This window comes from Physella acuta, unplaced genomic scaffold (genome assembly GCF_028476545.2).
Source record: "Physella acuta isolate Inbredline_101_S28 unplaced genomic scaffold, ASM2847654v3 ptg000322l, whole genome shotgun sequence".
Taxonomy (NCBI): Eukaryota; Metazoa; Mollusca; class Gastropoda; family Physidae; genus Physella; species Physella acuta.
This window is the reverse complement of record NW_026731841.1, coordinates 429,819-452,158: the sequence shown is the minus strand read 5'-3', so window position 1 is coordinate 452,158 and position 22,340 is coordinate 429,819.

The following is a 22,340-nucleotide window of genomic DNA, read 5'->3' as shown; positions in this document are numbered from 1 at the left end:
CTCGCGGTCAGGTACACTAATTAGTACAGTTACCCTTTCCAACCAGTCCACCCATGGAGCAGGGTGAAGTAGAGTTCAACTGTTTGTATAACCTAGGCACATGAAGGGATAGTGTGGTCAGCAATTAGCCTAGCCGTATTTACTTGCCTTCCCTAATGTGAGTTAGGTACCCATTAGTGCTGGGTGGTTAGGTACCCATCTGAGTTGGGTGGACTCATTGAGTCAGGTACCCATCAGTGTTGGGTGGACTAGGGTCAGGTACCCATCAGAGCTGGGTGGACTCAGGTACCCATCAGAGCTGGGTGGACTCAGGTACCCATCAGAGCTGGGTGGACTCAGGTACCCATCAGAGCTGGGTGGACTCAGGTACCCATCAGAGCTGGGTGGACTCAGGTACCCATCAGAGCTGGGTGGACTCAGGTACCCATCAGAGCTGGGTGGACTCAGGTACCCATCAGAGCTGGGTGGACTCAGGTACCCATCAGAGCTGGGTGGACTCAGGTACCCATCAGAGCTGGGTGGACTCAGGTACCCATTAGAGCTGGGTGGACTCAGGTACCCATTAGAGCTGGGTGGACTCAGGTACCCATCAGAGCTGGGTGGACTCAGGTACCCATCAGAGCTGGGTGGACTCAGGTACCCATCAGAGCTGGGTGGACTCAGGTACCCATCAGAGCTGGGTGGACTCAGGTACCCATCAGAGCTGGGTGGACTCAGGTACCCATCAGAGCTGGATAGACTTTAAGACATTCTACTCACTCGAGCCCGTGAACCGAAAGGGAGACTAGTCAGAGTCCTTTAAACGACACATTATAGAACCCACTCTTTATATACAACATACGTGCCCTATACAACACACACTTTAAATGTCACACAGCTAACTTATGCAGCACACATAACACTATTAGAAACATTTTAAAATTATTATAAGTTACCTGAATGTTCATATAACTCATATTTGATACTTGACACACTTCGTTGAGCGGGTCCTGTATGTTCCTACTTGTTTGTTTATACTGGTTTACATTTGTTACAACCAATGTAAGTTTTCATTTTTCGCTAATATAAAACCAACTCTTCAATTCAAGAAAACACAATTTAAAACAAAATACACTAGAACTGGAGTTTAAGTTTTGTTTGCAGGTTGACAAGGGTAGATTTTCGGGGTTAAATGTACAGTCATCAACTTCTGTTTGATGTACACAATAATTAACTTTTAGGTTAGAGTGTACAGTGTGGGTGTGCTATGTCGGTGGATCAGCACGTCCATTAGCCGGCAACCGGTTAATTACAATCACTATTCGGCTGCTGAAATGCCGGCATATAAATCTCATCAGATTTTGTATTTAACTTTAGAATGCCAAAGTGCTAATAGATATATGAAGTTAAACTGTTTCCAATATAAACACGATTTCTATGTCTAAACAATATTTTATTCATCAATCAGATACATAGGCTATTATAGTGTAGATTATCAAACACGACAAATTACATTTCTGTAGTTCTGGTGATAGACAACTTGCGACAGCTGGTCAAGTATAGCACGTCTTCAAAGCGTAATCATGACATCCCGCCACGGCCGTACGTTCGTCACAATGACGTCATTGCTCGTTTTATTGACGTCATGGCAGGTTTATGGCGGAGTAGGACGTCCATCTTGTTTGCTCGCACCGTGACTGATGACGTCAGTTACGTCATTCACGTGCTGCCTGTCCAGCAGATGTCGGTCTGGCACTCCGCCCACCCCCACCATCCCCCCCCATCACCCCGCTCCCCCCCCCCCCCCACATTCCCACCCAACGTTAGCATGTAGCTGATTAAGTGTCAACACCACCACCACCCACACCCCCAACTTGTGCCGTACTGTGGCTACCTCACCCACTCACCTTCACCCACCTTACACTACCTCGCGATGTTTAACTCTAGCCCTAACCAGACTGTTGACCCAACGTAACTAAACGGATTAGCTACCAAACACCTCATTCAAACCGTGTCTACAAACCAACGGATTCAGAGTTTCTTCCAGGCATCTCCCCCCCCCCCCCCCCCCCCGAAAAAATTCTACCGCCCCTTAACCCCCCCCCCCCCCCAACGAAATGAAATTTATATAATTTATATAGAAAATATATACTTTAACAGTGTCCGCCCCCCCCCCCCCAAAGAAAGTCTAACCCCCCACCCCCCCCCCCCCGAAAATTTCAAGTGCCCCCCCAACCCCCTCCCGGAGAAAAAGACTCGAAGAAACACTGAAACACTGAACGATTAGCTACCAAACACCTCATCCAAACCGTGTCCACAGAAACTAACCTAGAGAAACAGCCAACAAGTTTGTGTTCAAACTATTCAAAAACACTTTTTTAACTAACTTTTACAATTTGCAATACAGCATTAGATAAATAAAGAAGAGATATTGTAATTAAAAGAAAATCAATTAGAAAAGTATATAGCAGTAGCTATAAATTCGAGACTAGCCTAACTAAACCACGGTAAAGTTACTACAAAAGTGCGCCTCCCCACCGACTTTGATTGCTAGTGCTAAAAATGTCCAACATCTCCCAGAAACTGGGCTGTTATACACATCTGTCGACTTATTGTCCCACCTTGACTCAGTCTAAATATTATTCTGACATTTTTGTCGACAAAAAAAGAATTTCCCCCGTCATATTCTTGCCATTGTCATAAAATCAATTTGTATTTAATGTGTGTGATCTTTTCACTAGTTGGCGTTTGACTGACTGGCAAAGTATGACAGATTTCATGTGATGTACGTAGATTGTAACACCAGTCACCGTGCTTTGGTGTTTGTATCACCAGTCAGTCGAGGTGTGAAGTTTGTATCACCACACACCCTTGGTTTGATGTTTGTAACACCACACAGCCGGGGTTTGTTGATGTTTGTCACAATTCAGCCAGATTTGATATTTGTATCACCACACAACCGGGGTGTGGTGTTTGTATCACAATTCAGCCGTGTTTGGTGTTTGTTGATTTAAGCTTGACCTGTGCTTGTACTCACCAAACAGCTGGATCATTGGTCACGTGTTGACCCAGACTAGTGAGTGCACCAACTGACCGGAAGTTGTATGTCATTAAATTTGAGTACTGCTAGACTTACCTTTTTACCTCACCATTGAAATGGCCTCACCGTTTTCCTTTCTTGACCAAATTTCGTGGTCAGTTCAACATTACATACTTGACATTACAATACTAACTCTGCCACTCATCTGATTATAACAATTTGTTTTAAACTTGACATTTGTAGTGTTTTGTTGAGTGCATTGGAGCAGAAGATTACACGTTAATTAATACAAGAAATAGAAATGTGTTTTGGTCTCATTGCTAATTTTTAAAATCTCGAGTTCGGACCCCCGGGGGATGAGGCATGTCAGCCGGGGATAACAATCTATACTGGAGAGAAAACTACAAAACCAAATAACTGCGGCCACGCCATGCAGACTGGCTTTTTTTTTTTTTTTTTTTTGGACAATGGCTATAGATCTAGAAGCCAATCCAGCAAGAAAAACAGGCTGAAGTGTGAATCTACGGGTAATGCTGCCATGTACCTTGTGTTGAGGGAAATCTCCATCCAAACATTCAAATTAAAACACAGTAGAAAAACAAGTTGTATCTGTTTCACTAAAGATTCCGTGCAAAGAAAAAAATTAAATGTTTCTTCGTACTAAATAATCTCCATCAGTAAATTAAAATATCGCAGAACAACTCACTCAGTGAACAACATGAACGTGACGACAGCAGCAGTCCCACGTGCCCGCTTCTATTTGGATAGATAACAACGTGTCGCACTTTAGACCTGTGTGTGTGTGTCAAGTAATTTGTTCAGAATGTTGGCACCATATGGTGATCGTAGTTTCAGTTTGCATTCAATCCAACATTCCATCCAACATTCCATCCAACATTCCATCCAACATTTCATCCAACATTCCATCCAACATTCCATCCAACATTCCATCCAACATTCCATCCAACATTCCATCCAACATTCCATCCAACATTTCATCCAACAATCCATCCAACATTCCATCCAACATTCCATCCAACATTCCATCCAACATTCCATCCAACATTCCATCCAACATTCCATCCAACATTCCATCCAACATTTCATCCAACAATCCATCCAACATTCCATCCAACATTCCATCCAACATTCCATCCAACATTTCATCCAACAATCCATCCAACATTCCATCCAACATTCCATCCAACATTCCATCCAACATTCCATCCAACATTCCATCCAACATTCCATCCAACAATCCATCCAACATTCCATCCAACATTTCATCCAACATTTCATCCAACATTCCATCCAACATTCCATCCAACATTCCATCCAACATTCCATCCAACAATCCATCCAACATTCCATCCAACATTCCATCCAACATTCCATCCAACATTCCATCCAACATTTCATCCAACATTTCATCCAACATTTCATCAAACTATTCATCCAACATTTCATCCAACATTTCATCAAACTATTCATCCAACATTCCATCCAACATTCCATCCAACATTTCATCCAACATTCCATCCAACATTTCTTCAAACTATTCATCCAACATTCCATCCAACATTCCATCCAACAATCCATCCAACAATTCATCCAACATTCCATCCAACAATCCATTCAACAATTCATCCAACATTCCATCGACAATTCATCCAACATTCCATCGACAATTCATCCAACATTCCATCGACAATTCATCCAACATTCCATCCAACATTTCACCCAACATTTCTTCAAACAATTCATCCAACATTCCATCCGACATTCCTTCTAGCACTATACTCAACGAATCTGGATGTATTGACTTATTGATCGCCCTTTCATCCAACATTCTAATGCTGGTTTGAGTTGCTTCTTAAGGCAAGGGAAATAACCAAATAAATAAAACTTTAGTTTTGAGATGGGTCACTGTTACAGACCAAAACCTTTGCAAACCTCGTCTTCACTTTATAACTGGTGTCATCTATCTCTTGTCATATATTAGTATAGCTTTAACATTTAAAGGATTAGCAAAGAATTATGCTCACATGGCACATATTAAACAGCCCTACCAAATTTCTCATAATGAACTACATTTCTTATTATATTCCATATTTCTCGTAATTTATGTCTGATTATATATACAATATTTCTCATTATAAACATTTCTTATTAAATATCATATCGTATTATATACATTTCTTACTAAATAAAAATTCTCATTCAATACAATTTCTCATTAAAAAATCCTCAATAAATTAAATTTCTAATTAAATTAAATTTCTCATTAAATTAAATTTCTCATTAAATTAAATTTCTTATAAAATTAAATTTCTCATGAAATTAAATTTCGCATTAAGGGCAGGTTAAACCCCCAAATTGAAAATTAGGTGTTAGGACTTTTTTGAGTGATAAGGAAGTTGTAACTAACATAGAATATGAAATTAAAATGCAAAAAAAAATGCTTACAATTTGTGAAAATATTTTCTAAAAAGTGTCATTTTTAGGGTAAAATAGCTCAAAATAAGGTCTCATTGAAAGCATAATAACACAAGTTTTGTTTGTCAGAATGACATAAATCTTTGACATAGTGTAATACACACAAATACAAACAGGGTGAACAAAAACAATTAGAAAACAATAAAAAAAATGGATTTTAGCCAAACATTTTTATTGTGAGACCTAAAAAATGTCAAAAAAGTTGGGAGTAGACTTAACTTTCTATTTTATAAAATGTGAACTTTCAAAGATATAGAAATGATTTGAGTTTACCTTTACAAGCAGTGTTTGTAAACATGTGTGCAAAATGTCAGCTAAATATCTCAAGTAGTTTTTATGTTATAGTGATTTAACTGGTATAATTTTTTTTATAAAGTAGCATTTTGAGAAAAACGCTAAATAGTGGAAAATATACTAATTTTGGAAAAAAAGAGAAAAAGCGAAAACTACCCAAAAAAGTCATTTTTTTAAAAACCACCCAGTCACATAAATTGCCTCTGAATCCTCTAACTCAGCATTAAGAACACATATCTAAGTACTTTTTAATTTCTATGTTGTCAAATTTTGCTTAATATAGGAGAATTATTTTTTTTAAATTATTTATAAAATACTGGCAATACGTAATTCGGCAAAATAATTAAATGTTCAGAATTGAATGTAGTCTCATAAGTAATTGATTTTGAAAAATCAATATTTCTGACTTTAATATGTATTTGGGGGGGGGGGGGGGGGTAATTTAAAGTTAAATTAAATTATAAATTTAATTTAATTTCTCATTAATTTCTCGCTAAATTACATTTCTTACTAAATTAAATTATAAATCAAATTTAATTTCTCATTAATTTCTCATTAAATTAAAATTCTCATTAAATTAAAAGTCTCATTAAATTATATGTATTGTTAATTATATTTCTCATTAAATTCAATTTCTAAATAATTAAAGTTTCACAATCTATAAAATTTCTCATACTTTTTTATTTTATAGAACATTTCAATTTAATAAATGTTCTCATTAAATCAAACTTCCCATTAAATCATTAAATAAAATTTATTAAATAGAATTTCTCATTAAATAAAGTTTCTTATTTAATGAAAATGCCCCATGAAATAAAATTGCTCATTAAATAAAATTTCTCATTAAACAAATGTTTTCATTAAATAAAATTGCTCATCAAATAAACATTATTATTAATCAAATAAAGTTTCTCAATAAGTAAATAGAATATCTCATTAAATAAAATATCTCATTAAATAAATTTCTCATTGATTGAAAATTCTTATTATTTAAATAAAGTTTCTCATTATATGAAATTTCTCATTATATACAACATTTCTCATTATTTACAACATTTCTCATTATATACAACATTTCTCATTATTTGCAACACCAACATCTACCCTATACCAATGACACGCTTTAACATTGGGGTGGGCCCAATAGAGTCCTTGCAAACACGTGACCTAAATCACGTGATACCTACGCCCGCCGCCACAGTGGTGTACATCAGACGTAAACACAATCAGCTGTTCGCCAGCGCTGGACGTGTTCACCAGCGCTGGACGTGTTCACCGTATGTAAAGAATCGCGCCCGCGGAAAAGGAAAAATATGTTAAAAAACTTGAACTCTTAGGAATTGAAGATCCTTATACAGTTATTGACAGTTTCGTGGATAATATAAATATGTGGCCGAAATTTCTAAATAAAAATACTGTTAGTAATACCGTTTGCGTTTAGAGTTTAAGTAGACGAAGCTGATCAAATGCAGTAATATATTAGAGGTTATCTACTGTAGCAAACGTGAGACCACTTAACTCCTACAAAACCCACACTACAACGGCTAATATAATCCATGGGTAATAACCAATCTGGGTAGCATGTTATACAATTTAAGACCCTTATAATCCAGCAGGGAAGTAATCAGACACATTAATACTGACGTTCAACCCTCATGATGGCTGCCCCCACCTGTATCTAGCCCACAATAAAACCAAAGAGGAGTCTGCCCTGTCCTCCCCTGAAAATGTCTCACCTCCGTGATACCCAGCCCCACAGAGATAGTATTTCTTATATAATTTTGACCCTCAGGGCCCAGCAGGGAGAACAAAGGGGAAAGTCCCACTGCTCTCCCCTCAACATTTCTCACCTCGGTGTCATGTTATGTCATTTATAGCACACATGGCTTATCAGGGGAAAGCATTAAGGCATTAAGAATCTTAACTCTGGACAGCTACACACTAGTATACTAGCTACACACTAGGTGCCTACTGTAAACTACTAGACTGTAGGCCCTATGTAGACCTGCAATTGTATCAATTGTAGACTGGGTCCATTGTTATTATTCTAAACCATCTCACTTATAATGTTTCTAGCTTGATTTGTTTCTTTTATAAACAGTGGATTTTTAAAAAAATTTAGCCTAATCATTAACCAAATAATAATAATGTGGTTATTTGTTGTTGGCTGGTATGATCTAGATTGTACTACTAGGCTACAAAAACTTAGTAGACCAATTACTAGATATGAATTTGAATTTAATTAAACTCAGTCCAGTATCAGATACATATTGCTGTAAAAAGACAACAAAGTAGGTAGGCCTTAGTAATTTATTAATAAAGCCTTCTACTACAATAATATCAACTACATGCTTGTATAAAGTTTTTACAATTTAATTTAAGTAGCAGATTCTAGATCTAAGTCTAGTCATATAATCTATTTCAATTTCAGAAAATTTCGTTTGCTAAAAAAATGATTAGATAATAGAGCGAGATTTTAGATCTTAGAGACAATTAAATGCTTTATTAGGCCTATTATGACTACTTTTGATTTATTATGGGTGTATTTTGAATCGAATGTAGATCTAAAGTAATTAAATTTAAGTAAAGAAGTAGATTCTAGATTCTATGTCTACCCAGCGGAGCCAGGTATTAGGCCTACTATTAGATCTTATTATTCTTATTAGCCTATTACTTTTGACTTTGTCTTTTACTATTAGTATTTGTGAAGGTCGTACATATTTGTTTTATTAATAGTTATCTTTTATAATTAAAATGAAGTTTATTATTTTACTGTCCTTACATGAAACAAAGCTTCAGAACTGCATTTGATCAGATTCGGCTACTTTAACTCTAAACGCAAACAGTATTACTAACAGTATTTTTATTTAGAAATTTTGTCCACATATTTATTTATACGAAACTGTCAATAACAGTATAAGGATCTTCAATTCCTAAGAGTTCAAGTTTTTTAACGTATTTTTCCTTTTCCGCGGGTGCGGTTCTTTACATACAGTGAACGCGTCCAGCGCTGGTGAACACGTCCAGCGCTGGCGAACAGCTGACTGTGTTTACGTCTTGTGTACACCACTGTGGCGGCGGGCGTAGGTATCACGAACGGACGTGACGTCATATGAAAGGACCCTATATGTTTAGCATTAATTTTAGTTTTTTAATCAATGTAAAAATGTGTTGCATTACTTATATATATATACTTAAATATTTCTACACACTACATACATATTACATACATAAAATATTACATGCTAATGCATAAAAAACACATTTTCCAATACTCTAGATAAATATGATATGTTAAATAACAAATGTTACATTATCCCATAGTCTAGATAAATATGATATTATGTTAAATGAGAAATGTTATATTATCCCATACACTAGATAAATATAATATGTTAAATAAGAATTGTTCCATATTCCAATACTCTAGATAAATATGATATGTTAAATAAGAATTGTTCCATATTCCAATACTCTAGATAAATATGATATGTTAAATAAGAATTGTTCCATATTCCAATACTCTAGATAAATATGATATGTTAAATAAGAATTGTTCCATATTCCAATACTCTAGATAAATATGATATGTTAAATAAGAATTGTTCCATATTCCAATACTCTAGATAAATATGATATGTTAAATAAGAATTGTTCCATATTCCAATACTCTAGATAAATATGATATGTTAAATAAGAATTGTTCCATATTCCAATACTCTAGATAAATATGATATGTTAAATAAGAATTGTTCCATATTCCAATACTCTAGATAAATATGATATGTTAAATAAGAATTGTTCCATATTCCAATACTCTAGATAAATATGATATGTTAAATAAGAATTGTTCCATATTCCAATACTCTAGATAAATATGATATGTTAAATAAGAATTGTTCCATATTCCAATACTCTAGATAAATATGATATGTTAAATAAGAATTGTTCCATATTCCAATACTCTAGATAAATATGATATGTTAAATAAGAATTGTTCCATATTCCAATACTCTAGATCAGGGGTCTCCAAACTACGGCCCGCGGGCCGGATGCGGCCCGCGAGGTCCTCTCATCCGGCCCGCGGAGCTCTTTTTGTCCACGGAAGAAACGTTTGTTGGTGATGGCTGAGGAACTTTGCCCAGAAAAATCAAAGACATGCCTGGAAGAAACTGGCCCCCGAACTGAAATTTGATAGTCAATGCGGCCCTCGGACTGAAAAGTTTGGAGACCCCTGCTCTAGATAAATATGATATGTTAAATAAGAATTGTTCCATATTCCAATACCCTAGATCAATGTCGCATGTTCTTCACCAGATAGCCATACCATTTTTCTCTTTATTCGGGAACATAATACACGACCTTGATTCATGTCACAACGTTTCTATTTAATTTTTTTTTAAAAACATGGTTTACTTTAATTCTTGTTAAAATTCAGAAAATGGCGCCATTGTTACAACTCTAAAATGTTTCCACCCCATCGTCCTCTATCATGAGAGCCTCAAATCAAACAGCTATTAGCGCGTAAATAAATGATTGGATGCAGGCGATTCAAATAATACCGTTCTACAAACAAAGTGCCCACCAGAAGCGTTTAGCACAACACAACGCTTAGAAAAATTCATTGCCAACCATGAAGGGGAGAAAATCATTGCGATCGTCAGGCGGGGTTAATCGATAAATTGAAACAACAATGTGAGCAAACTGCGAGAATCAAACCAAACAATTGGAATTATCGACTAGTTTCTGCTGGTAGGCAGGCGTCATTAGTGAATTTCTCCTGCTAGAATATCATCAGATCTACTTGCCTGAATCAACACGAGATTTGATGCATGAAAAACAAGCCACAAATATATCGTCCGGTTAGGTAAGCTTTTTAACTCTACGCTCCCCGAGTGGGACAACTCTAGCGATAGCCTACCTTTGGTGCGGACCACCATGAGAGTTCCTGCCCTTTAATCCGCCATTGGTGCTGTGGGTGGGAGAGGGCGGTGGGTGGGGGAGGGGGAGTATCGAGTACTGCGCACTAGATCGCTGTGGCGGCCGCACACAGCCCAATCACGCTGCTAGCTCAAAGTTTACACAGAAAATTGCAATAATATTTAGGAACACGTTGAGCTAGAGATAGTTCATTTGAATACCTTTATTTGTTTACACCGCTTCGCACAGTGGCGCGCCGTGCACGCATTTGCCGCACGGGGAGGTTCTTTCATTTCTTGCTCGGCACTTGTTACCAGAAATAGAATCTGCAATTCACACAAGAATAAGGTTTTTTTTTATGGTCTAAACGTTATAAGAAAAAAACACGAGGCAACAAACGGAGTATATTTGCTAAGCCGATGAATACAAGAAGCCTATGTAGTAACTAGCACTTTAAGACCTCGGTTTGAAAATTTCGATAAAAAACAGAGTTAGTTTTAGAAATGTTTTGATTCATCCCGGGGTGTCTGTTTAATTTGTGACGCTGTATTCATCTGGTATCTGTACAGTAAAACGCTAGCAACAACAGCATCCTGCTGGTGGTGTGTGTTATGTAGAACCTGCTGGCGTCAGTAAATACGATTTCTATGTACGACAAAAGGGAGATAATAAATGAGCACTGGAAAAAAATGTGTTGCTGACCAGTTAGCCAGCGGACCAGTGCACATTCGTTTTAAATCTGTTTCATAGATACACATTTTTTAAAAATCTTACTTTCACAGATAAAATTTTTAAAAACTCATACATTCATAGATACGCATTTTTAAAAATCGTACTTTCACAGACGCACATTGTTTTTAAATCTTACGTTCATAGATGCACATTTTTAAAAATCTTACTTACATAAATACCCATTTTTTTTAAATCTTACTTTTATAGATAAACATTTTTTTTAAAAATCTTACTTACATAGATACACATTTTTAAACATTCTTACTTACATAAATACCCAATTTTTAAAAAATCTTACTTTTATAGATAAACATTTTTTTTTAATCTTACTTCATAGATACACATTTTATAACTTTATGTTTACACATAAATGCCAATATTGAAAGTATAATAAACTTTGATCTAGCGACAAAAAAAAACATTTGTTTACACAACCATGTCAGGTGTCAGTTGCCATGACGTCACCAGGTGTTGATACTAGAACCCTCTCTCATTCAGTGAGCTAGGTGGAGTAGAGTTTATCTGCCTCGTGCGTTTTTATAGTTTGACCCTTTAACGACATGAGCTTTTCTGTAGCAGCTGAATTAATTGAAGATTATTTTATTTTTATTTTAGTGCTCTCAAAGGCTTGGAGTTAACTATAACAAGTTTTCAATTTATTTTGTTTTATTATCAACGCTATAGGGCTTGTATGTCTCGCTCTCTCTCACTTAAAATTCGAAATCTCGTTAGCCAGTGAACAATTTTCCTAGTAAATTAATTCTTGTGAACATGACGCTAACTAATGACACAAAAAAACATGGCGGCCATTTTGTTTCTATGTCTCTCTTCAAGATTTTAAAAGACCAAGGGTACCCAAAATGCAACAATTATATTTTTTTAAACTAACAGTAGAATCAAATTAAGCCCCGATAGTTTGTAAATAATATTATACTAAAATTGTAACTACGTTAAGGACAACTTGTTACGGTTTGGAATTAAATCACTATTAACGTCGGCTATAGTTTGCTTTAAGCTAGACTACATCTTGTAATCTATCATAATCATTGTTTACGATTTTAAATAACTTAATAATAACAGAAGTAACATTTCCATTGATTTATTTTTTAACTGATTTAATAAAAATATTCCCATTTGGTTTGAAAAATACTAGCTGGCAAGTATGAAAGTACAGCCCCCAGATGTACATGACCCCCCCCCCCTTCATCACTTCCTGGTCCAGTACACACATTGCCCGGGGGGGGGGGGGGCGACCAGCAACTCGTCTCTACTCAGCTGCTCACAATACCCAGCAACACTTTCATTGCTGTTTTTCCTGGCCAAGCAAATTTAACACCATAACACATTTACCACCATTTAGATAGACCATTTATCCCACTTTGTCAGTAGACACGTGGCAGTCCAGTGACAGCCCCCCCCCCCCCCCCTCCCCCAGAATGATCATCTAAAAATAAGAAATGTGACAAGTATCGATTAATGTCACCCCATAAATGGTATTGATTGATGTGTATGGATCAGGTCCGCCTTTCTATCGGCTGGGACCCAACTCGGGTCACGGGTGTTCCTTCTCACCCCCCCCCCCCCCCCAATCCTGTCTCCTCCCAACCCAAACCCCGGCTGTGTCCACCCACCCCTGTCTCCCACTGAGGGTACTCACTCTGACCAGGGGCTCCCCCCCACCCCCCCCCCCCCCCCCCCCACTCGACCGACGGGCTGTTCCACCTCACACCCTGCGCTGAAATCAGTGCTGAAAGACGCTCGCTGCAAACTTACCTGAGAACAGTTCGATGGGACTGCACCGGGTGACCCCCACTCTCTGCCCGGGTCATCGAGTGCGGGGTGACACAGCAGACGACGCCTCCTGGTGCTAGAGTGTGTTATCTGCCGCGCATGCGCGATCGTCTGCTGGTAGTGCCTTCATGGGTTGACGTGAGTTATTCAAGATGGCCGACCAACATGCGCAGTGAGTGACTGAGCTGAGCACGTGCTACATCATACAGCAACAGCTTTTTTTTTTTAAACTGTCATTAGCATAATGCCTAATTACAAAGTCACGGTTTAATGAGCTGCGATTGTGTTTGTAAACATTGGGACTCTTTGGAGAGTGGCACATCGTGAGCTGGGTCTACATCTACGGCTGGATGGTAGCACATCATGTTCTGTGGCTACAGTTTGATGGTGGCACATTATGTGCTCGGTCTACGGCTGGATGGTAGCATATATTCAACTGATTGTTTATTTCATTTCACTGCTGTATGAAATAGGACGCATTTTAAATCATTCTAGATGTAATTATTCATTTATAAGTATGTTTCCAAATAGTTTTTTTTTTCATTAAATTTATTATTATTTCAGCAGAATTTTTCAAAAAATTACTAAAAGAATCTATTTTTATTTGATACTACTCAAGATCAGGTCAACGGAAGAGTTAGTGCGAGAGCTGATCCAATCACTGAGGATGTTTACAACTAGTAGAACATTTTATCGTGAGTTACTTCCCTTGTAAATGGAACATATCAACATCAGTCTCGTGGTGACGGTGGGAACCTTGAGGCCAGGAGTAGCTCAATAGCTAGGGCAGACGACAGGCTTTGCGGTTTAACGGGGGTAGCATTCTGTGGTTAATTTTCGTACCGCAGTGCGGGAGTTTAGACTAGCTATCAAAGGGGAATCATGAAGGGCAGACAGCATCGATGTGAAACTCTGTAAGGATCACAAAGTCTTTTGTAAACAGAGGTTAGGCATTGACGATAGCAATTCCCAAATCAATGACCACAGCAATGACTACAATCGTTCCCACAACTTTGGCCACAGTTATGACCAGACCAATAGCCACAATCATCCAAAAATCAACGTCCAACACTGAGCCACACTGTTAGCACATTTGTGCACCAGTCCCTCCCGTGCTAAAGCCGAGTGAAATGCACTGGAGTGCACGACCTGAATGCTGTGTGTTTAAACCCTCGGCCTCGCTCTCAAGATGCACAGGTGGGCCCAGTCAAGGGACAGAACCAAGTCACGGCCCTTCTCACCGGAACAACTAGCAAACTTTTAAATAAATTCATTTCAGAACAAATTTGAACAGCGGCCTTTGAAAGAGTTCGAATTGACGAGCTTAGCTACAACTTCAGTTTATTCAGGGGAGTGAATAAATTATTGGTGATTATCGTTCTTGTCCTGTCGCTACCCGAAATGCTAAACTGACTTATCTCCCTTCCTTCGTGTCATGTGATCTCCCGCCGCTGGTTTGACCAATCAAATCATTTACATACATCAACAAGGAGTGAACTGTTCGCACGGTGGATATTTTTAGTGAATGTGTTATGGCCATTCACTATCCTAACACTAACTTGTACTTTTTTTCTGTCAGGGACGGGTCGAAGTGGGGCTGTTTGAGGGGATGGAAACGATTCGCTTTTTGCAGCACAATAACTCGTGTGTGCTGATTGCCGCGGGCTGTCTGTCGTTTGTTAGAGTAACTAGGACAAACAAGGTGTTGGTGGTCCCACACGTCACACGTTGGAGGCGGGGAGGGGGCGGTTATCTCGTTATAATTTATATATTATTATATTGCCAATTTTATATACATACATACAGGGACGGGGTGGGACCTGTATGTGTGAGGGGTGGGGGAGAATGGTTACGTCCATATAAACGTCGACTCGTAACAACTAACACCAACCTACTCATTAGTTACAGGTAACAACAAACATCGACCTCAATTAATACTTTTAACGACAGAGGTCAGTAGTTAATTGAATCAAGGTGTCGATGTTTTTAATTTTAGTATCTTTATGGCCTGCTAGAGATAAAGTAAACAGAACTATGGGGTCATGACCTGCTTGTGGCATGTATTAGTAGAATGCTGTGTTAGACCTTAAAAAAATTACTTTTAAAACTTACTGTCCAGAGAAAAGAAAAACAAAAGAAAGTTAGCTAGACTTATCCTACACAGGTTTTTGATTGATATGAGGGGGAAATCCTTACAATGAAACACGTGCTCATCATGTAAACTTTTTTAAACATTCTACTCAAATTTAACAACATAATCTACTTTCTACTTTTAATATTTAAATTTTTTTTTAATTTCCGAAACGAATGTTTCTGTTTATCAACTTTTAGCATTGAAAACTACGCATACACATTTTATGTAACTGAATAAGTAGCATATACTAAAAGAAATTTGGAGAGAAATATTTAATTTATGTGGACTTCCAGGTCGGGCGGGGATGTGGGTGGTGGGGGGGGGGGGGGGGGAGCACAAAGTTGTCGTGTGTTGACAAAGGAGGTTGGGCGATCTAAAATTCCATTAATTCGGTGACGTTATAAATGGACGACCCCTTATATAATATATGCATGATGTGGGGGGAAGGGGTGTGGGTGTGGCGTAAATGCGCTTTTCCCGTACAGCGTGTATCCCCTGTTGAGGGAGTTGATCCCCTGCTTTTGATGACACACGGCGTATAAACAACGGACTGAATGGCTGGCTGTAGACAACCTCGGTACTGGCCACATGTTGCGCGCTATTGGAGCACGCGAAATGCACGCACATTCTCGTGAGCAGTTAGATAAACACGGCCTGGCTCAGGATTCTGTTATGTTGGTCAACATCGCCGACAGACTGGGTTCAAATCTTACCCGCAACTGGTGTGGTGTTTGCCCTACGACCGTTGTACCATAAGCAGTGGTCACAGCCATGGAAACAAAATCAATTCCTTCTTCAACGTCTGTGCATTAACGGCAACTCTTGTTAAAATACTGAGTCACGTGAGTTGCGTCCCTTTAGCAGGCCATTATTTGTGATGGAGCCAGTTGTGGCTATTTGCCCGGCTACGTTCACTGTTTAGTTTAAAAGCTAACCTTACATTCCATTTATTAATCCACGCACATTTTTATATAAGGAAACAGATAATCATTGAGTGGCCAGTTTAGCGGTAAATCCCAAATACTTCCCAGAAGCCCTTGCTTCTCCATCTTCCCTGCCCCTTACCCTCTCTACCCCTTACCATCCCGGTCCCACTAACTCCCCCCCCCCCCCCAATCCCCCAGATTTAGTACTGCTACATTGTGAACACAGCGAGGCTGTGAAAATTAACGATCGATGCAAAACTTAATATTTGGTGCAAAGCACTTCTTATTTGCACGCCGTGTCCCCCTAATCCGTTTTCATAACTACAGTTAACATTTTTCAAATCTTCCACTAATCCGTCGCTAAATAAAAATATCATTCCCCAGCTGTTGCGGTGACCTCCCTTCGGGCTCGCATTGCAAGTCGCGTCCCTTGAATGCAGCTTAGTTCCCTTTGTGAAAAGGTTTTTCTTTTCACTGTGATTAAAATTTAATAAACAATTTTAACTTAATGATTTTAATAGTCACAATTTGTTTCTCTAGCTGAGAGGAAAGAGGATTAACGGGTGTATTTTTTACTTCAACTTTTAATAACTTTTTTTTTAACAAATATGCTCCTGCGGCAATCTTTTCACGCTTTTTTTATTTTCATTGAGCCGAAATAAAAGAGCCGGGGCCTGCTACCGGGATGCGAGCTACTACTGTTGTTCTTCCCAGGTCACATGTGTGGGGCCACACTTTAAAAGACTGTTTCTATTCTAAAGTAAAGATTTTTTGAAGTGCGTTTTTTTTAAATCAATTTATTTTTAGTTTAATTTTCACACCAGCACCAGCACCCCCCCCCCCCCCCCCACACACACACACACAATTAGTGATTTGGACTTACTTACCACACAAAAATCTGGCCATAAGGCGAAAAAGAAAACAATCTCAATTCGATTTTCGGATTTATTTTGTATCTATAATTACGCCTGTGTTTTTCTTGCCTCTGGTCTGAAGCGGAGCCGACAGGGCCGTTTGGTTGGGCCAACAGCTGTGCAAATGGCGGGAAAACACGCAGCCGTGTCCGCGGCGCGAGGTCAGGGATTAGACACGGGATGGAATCTTCGAGAAGCTTGGCACACACGGGCTGGACAAAACAAACGGGGACGACAAACGTGTCATCTGTTAGAAACTGTCGAGGAAATATTTTCTTAATTAACCAATCCCCCCCCCCCCCCAAAGCTGTTTATAATCCCGTGGGTTTAGGTCCCACCCAAATCAATCACAACAGATCGTAACAAATGTTACATTTTATTTACAGACATACACACTTTAGCTTCTAGTATATATATATATATATATATATATATATATATATATATATATATATATATATATATATATATATATATATATATATATATATATATATATATATATATTTCTAAAAATATGTGTATAATATATACATAAATAAAAATATATATGGGTATGTATGTATGTATGTCCATACGTATGTATGTATGCCAATGAAATGGGCGGCTAGGATCTGGTATTCATTTAACACCCTCTATGAAAACAAGCCAGGTGTGCGAACCTTTTAGTGTACTAGAGCGGCTGCCGTGAAGAAGTTTGTACAAACCAAGTTGACGAACAATTATTGTAGCGACGGGGCATGAATGGACGGAACAAGACGTCGACTGAGAGCCCACTTCAGCCGCAACAAGTACCCGGCTCGTTGGCACAACCACGTCTTTCACACCTCGCTGAAGATGTTATGGCAGCGGTCCTTACACCCCTTTTGCTGATAGTGGACGAGCCCTGTGGATACAGTTGTATGTGTGGGTCGAGACACGAATTCCTGACATATGTGTCATCTCTGGGCTGGCAACATTATTAGATGATCGAATGTTTATTGGTCTCAAGTTTATTGGTCTCAAGTTTATTGGTCTCAAGTTTATTGATAGTCTCAAGTTTATTGATCGAATGTTTATTGGTCTCAAATTTTTGTGTCTCAAGTTTATTGATGGTCTCAAGTTTATTGATAGTCTCAAGTTTATTGATCGAATGTTTATTGGTCTCAAATTTTTTGGTCTCAAGTTTATTGATGGTCTCAAGTTTATTGATAGTCTCAAGTTTATTGATAGTCTCAAGTTTATTGATAGTCTCAAGTTTATTGATCGAATGTTTATTGGTCTCAAATTTTTTGGTCTCAAGATTATTGATGGTCTCAAGTTTATTGATAGTCTCAAGTTTATTGATAGTCTCAAGTTTATTGATGGTCTCAAGTTTTAAGATGGTCTCAAGTTTATTGGTCTCAAGTTTATTGATGGTCTCAAGTTTATTGATGGTCTCAAGTTTATTGATGGTCTCAAGTTTTAAGATGGTCTCAAGTTTATTGGTCTCAAGTTTATTGATGGTCTAATGTTTATTGATGGTCTAATATTTATTGATGGTCTAATGTTTATTGATGGTCTAAAGTTTTAAGATGGTCTCAAGTTTATTGGTCTCAAGTTTATTGATGGTCTAATGTTTATTGATGGTCTAATGTTTATTGATGGTCTAAAGTTTTAAGATGGTCTCAAGTTTATTGATGGTCTAAAGTTTTAAGATGGTCTCAAGTTTATTGATGGTCTAAAGTTTTAAGATGGTCTCAAGTTTATTGATGGTCTCAAGTTAATTGATGGTCTAAAGTTTTAAGATGGTCTCAAGTTTATTGATGGTCTAAAGTTTTAAGATGGTCTCAAGTTTATTGATGGTCTCAAGTTAATTGATGGTCTAAAGTTTTAAGATGGTCTCAAGTTTATTGATGGTCTAAAGTTTTAAGATGGTCTCAAGTTTATTGATGGTCTAAAGTTTTAAGATGGTCTCAAGTTTATTGGTCTCAAGTTTATTGGTCTCAAGTTTATTGATAGTCTCAAGTTTATTGGTCTCAAGTTTATTGATGGTCTCAAGTTTATTGATCTTAAGTTTATTGGTCTCAAGTTTATTGATGGTCTAAAGTTTTAAGATGGTCTCAAGTTTATTGGTCTCAAGTTTATAGATGGTCTCAAGTTTATGGGTCTCAAGTTTATTGGTCTCAAGTTTATTGATGGTCTCAAGTTTATTGGTCTCAAGTTTATTGATGGTCTAATGGTTATTGATGGTCTAAAGTTTATTGATAGTCTCAAGTTTATTGATAGTCTCAAGTATATTGATGGTCTAACATTTATTGATGGTCTCAAGTTTATTGATGGTCTCAAGTTTATTGGTCTCAAGTTTATTGATGGTCTCAAGTTTATTGGTCTCAAGTTTATTGGTCTCAAGTTTATTGATGGTCTCAACTTTACTGGTCTGAAGTTTATTGATGGTCTCAAGTTTATTGATCTTAAGTTTATTGGTCTCAAGTTTATTGATGATCTAAAGTTTATTGATGGTCTCAAGTTTATTGGTCTCAAGTTTATTGATGGTCTCAAGTTTATTGATGGTCTAAAGTTTTAAGATGGTCTCAAGTTTATTGGTCTCAAGTTTATTGATGGTCTCAAGTTTATTGGTCTCAAGTTTATTGATCTCAAGTTTATTGATAGTCTCAAGTTTATTGGTCTCAAGTTTATTGATCTCAAGTTTATTGATCTTAAGTTTATTGGTCTCAAGTATATTGATGGTCTCTAGTTTATTGATGACCTTAAGTTTATTGATCGAATGTTTATTGATGGTCTAAAGTTTAGGTATTGCTGGCTTAATTCAATGTGTGTGAGGACGTACACACTTGTCATAGACCCAGGTTTATCCCAGGTTTATCCCAACGATCAGATAATACATGAAATCCTTGTATCCCAGCCATGAGAAGTAGCATGTCATCTAATTGTCCCAGCGATGAGAAGTAGCATGTCAACGGACGCAGGTTGTGAGGCCTGTGACGTAACAAGATGGCGGTCAACTTCCGGGTGAGTGGTCCTGGTGATTGACCTGCTTGATTAGGTCCGGATGATTCACCTGCTTGATTAGGTCCGGATGATTCACCTGCTTGATTAGGTCCTGATGATTGACCTGCTTGATTAGGTCCGGATGATTCACCTGCTTGATTAGGTCCTGATGATTGACCTGCTTGATTAGGTCCTGATGATTCACCTGCTTGATTAGGTCCTGATGAGATTAGGTCCTGGTGATTGACCTGTTTGATTAGGTCCTTCACCCACGTTCAGGTAAGACCAGGTAATGCCTACCGCCAAGGTTTTCTCCCTAACTGAACAGTAAATAGTTAGAGCATGCGCGGACACACATGGACTGTTATTTTTCAGGAATACAGGACGCACTGACGCGTGAATACAAGACGCACTGACGCGGTAAGCTCTTTCCGAAAACTCCGCACTTTCAGCAGTCTGGAGGGCCGGGAAGTGTCCGGGCCCACACAATGGAGCTCTTTACTCGTTCTCTGAGGGGTGGACGTGCAAATACTGAAAATAAACACGGCAAGTATTGGAGTATTGGCAGCGGAGGCTAATCCTTAGCCAGGTGTGCGGATTAATAGCGACGTCACATGGATATTCGGGGCTGGTGGGCTGGGGGTTGATAGACTGGGGGGCCGGGCAAGTGGTTTTCAAGCTCTTCATCTTCGCTCGTCGATTAACGTATGGGCTTGGACAATACGCGCGGGGCGTGCAACACTCTCTGGTACTGCTGGCGGCGTCCTAACACTCCAATATTCATACAGTCATGGGAGAATGGGGGCGCGGGGGCGTTCAGATCAGAAAACTAAACTTCAGTGTCACCTCAACGGTTGCGTGTTTTTATAACTAAATGTCGTCTTCTGTTGTGGAATTTGGACATTGTCCGTGACAGTTGGACTCTGTCACGTGATGACCGGCCACCCGGGAGTTTTGGTGCAGGTTGACTGCACTCATGCAATGGACGCCCCCCTCCCCCTCCATCACGTGGTCGCGGTCCATTGTCTTGTGTTTTTATTCCAAGGTAAACTCTGAGTTATTTATAGATGGCAAACACGGCGGTCGGCCAATCAGAGTGAAGAAACGAGTGCCAAAATCCGGGAGCTTGGCCGGTTAACTATTCACACGACGAGTGCGTCACGCTTGTCAGTGCCGGTTCAACCGGTGCAGTACACGAAGAACCGGCTCTAAAAGTGAGAGAAAATATTATCCCACACGAGTAGGTACACACAACATCCCCCCCCCCCCCTCGCAGGATTCTTTACTCTTCTGCTCGTGTTATCACTCGATTAATGCCCTTGTTTTCTGAAAGGGACGCGAGAGTGAGTAGAATTAAGGGCGATAATTCAGTGGCGATGTTGTCGTAAATCAAACAGCAGGCTAAAGATAACATCCCATTTGTGAGAACCAATATCGAGATCAATGGCGTTCAAAGATCGATAGCTCGACACGCAACAGACACATTTTTGTATTCATCGATAACTTGTGTAAACGTCATGGGGCAGCAGTAACAGCTAGACAATTCGCCAGTCTTTAAAAAAGTATAACTTCCTTTCAGAAAAAAAACGTTTCAATCCAAGAAGGATAATAAACTTTTGATGCGATGTATCAACATTGGTACAAATTAATTATTTGAATACCTGACGCTAATTCCACTCCACTTTCACCACCAACGGCCAATAAATGTAAGACCCCCCCCCCTCACCCCCCCCCCCCCCTAGGCGCGACGCCATTTATCCTCAATACATTTTTGTGATCTTCGATACGTATTTATCGAAATACCTGAATTGATTCTTTATAAGGGACAACAGCTGGTCTCAAAGTTCGCAATAAAAAACAGGTCACCACACAAACACTCACACGCAATAAAACAATGCGACAGTAAATGTTCTAATTATAAAGAAAAAATGTTGATGCTTACTTAAACCTACTGGTGATAAAGTAAATAGCCCCTGCGTTTACTTAATTGAGAACAAATATTACACAAGTATCCTCAATATTTCAATAAATTATTTACGTTAACTGGTCAATTCTAGTGTGTGTTTATTTGTTTACGAGCTGTTCAGTTTGCACTACAAAACAAATGTTGTCGTCAACGAAACAAAACTTGTCTCAAGGGAGGC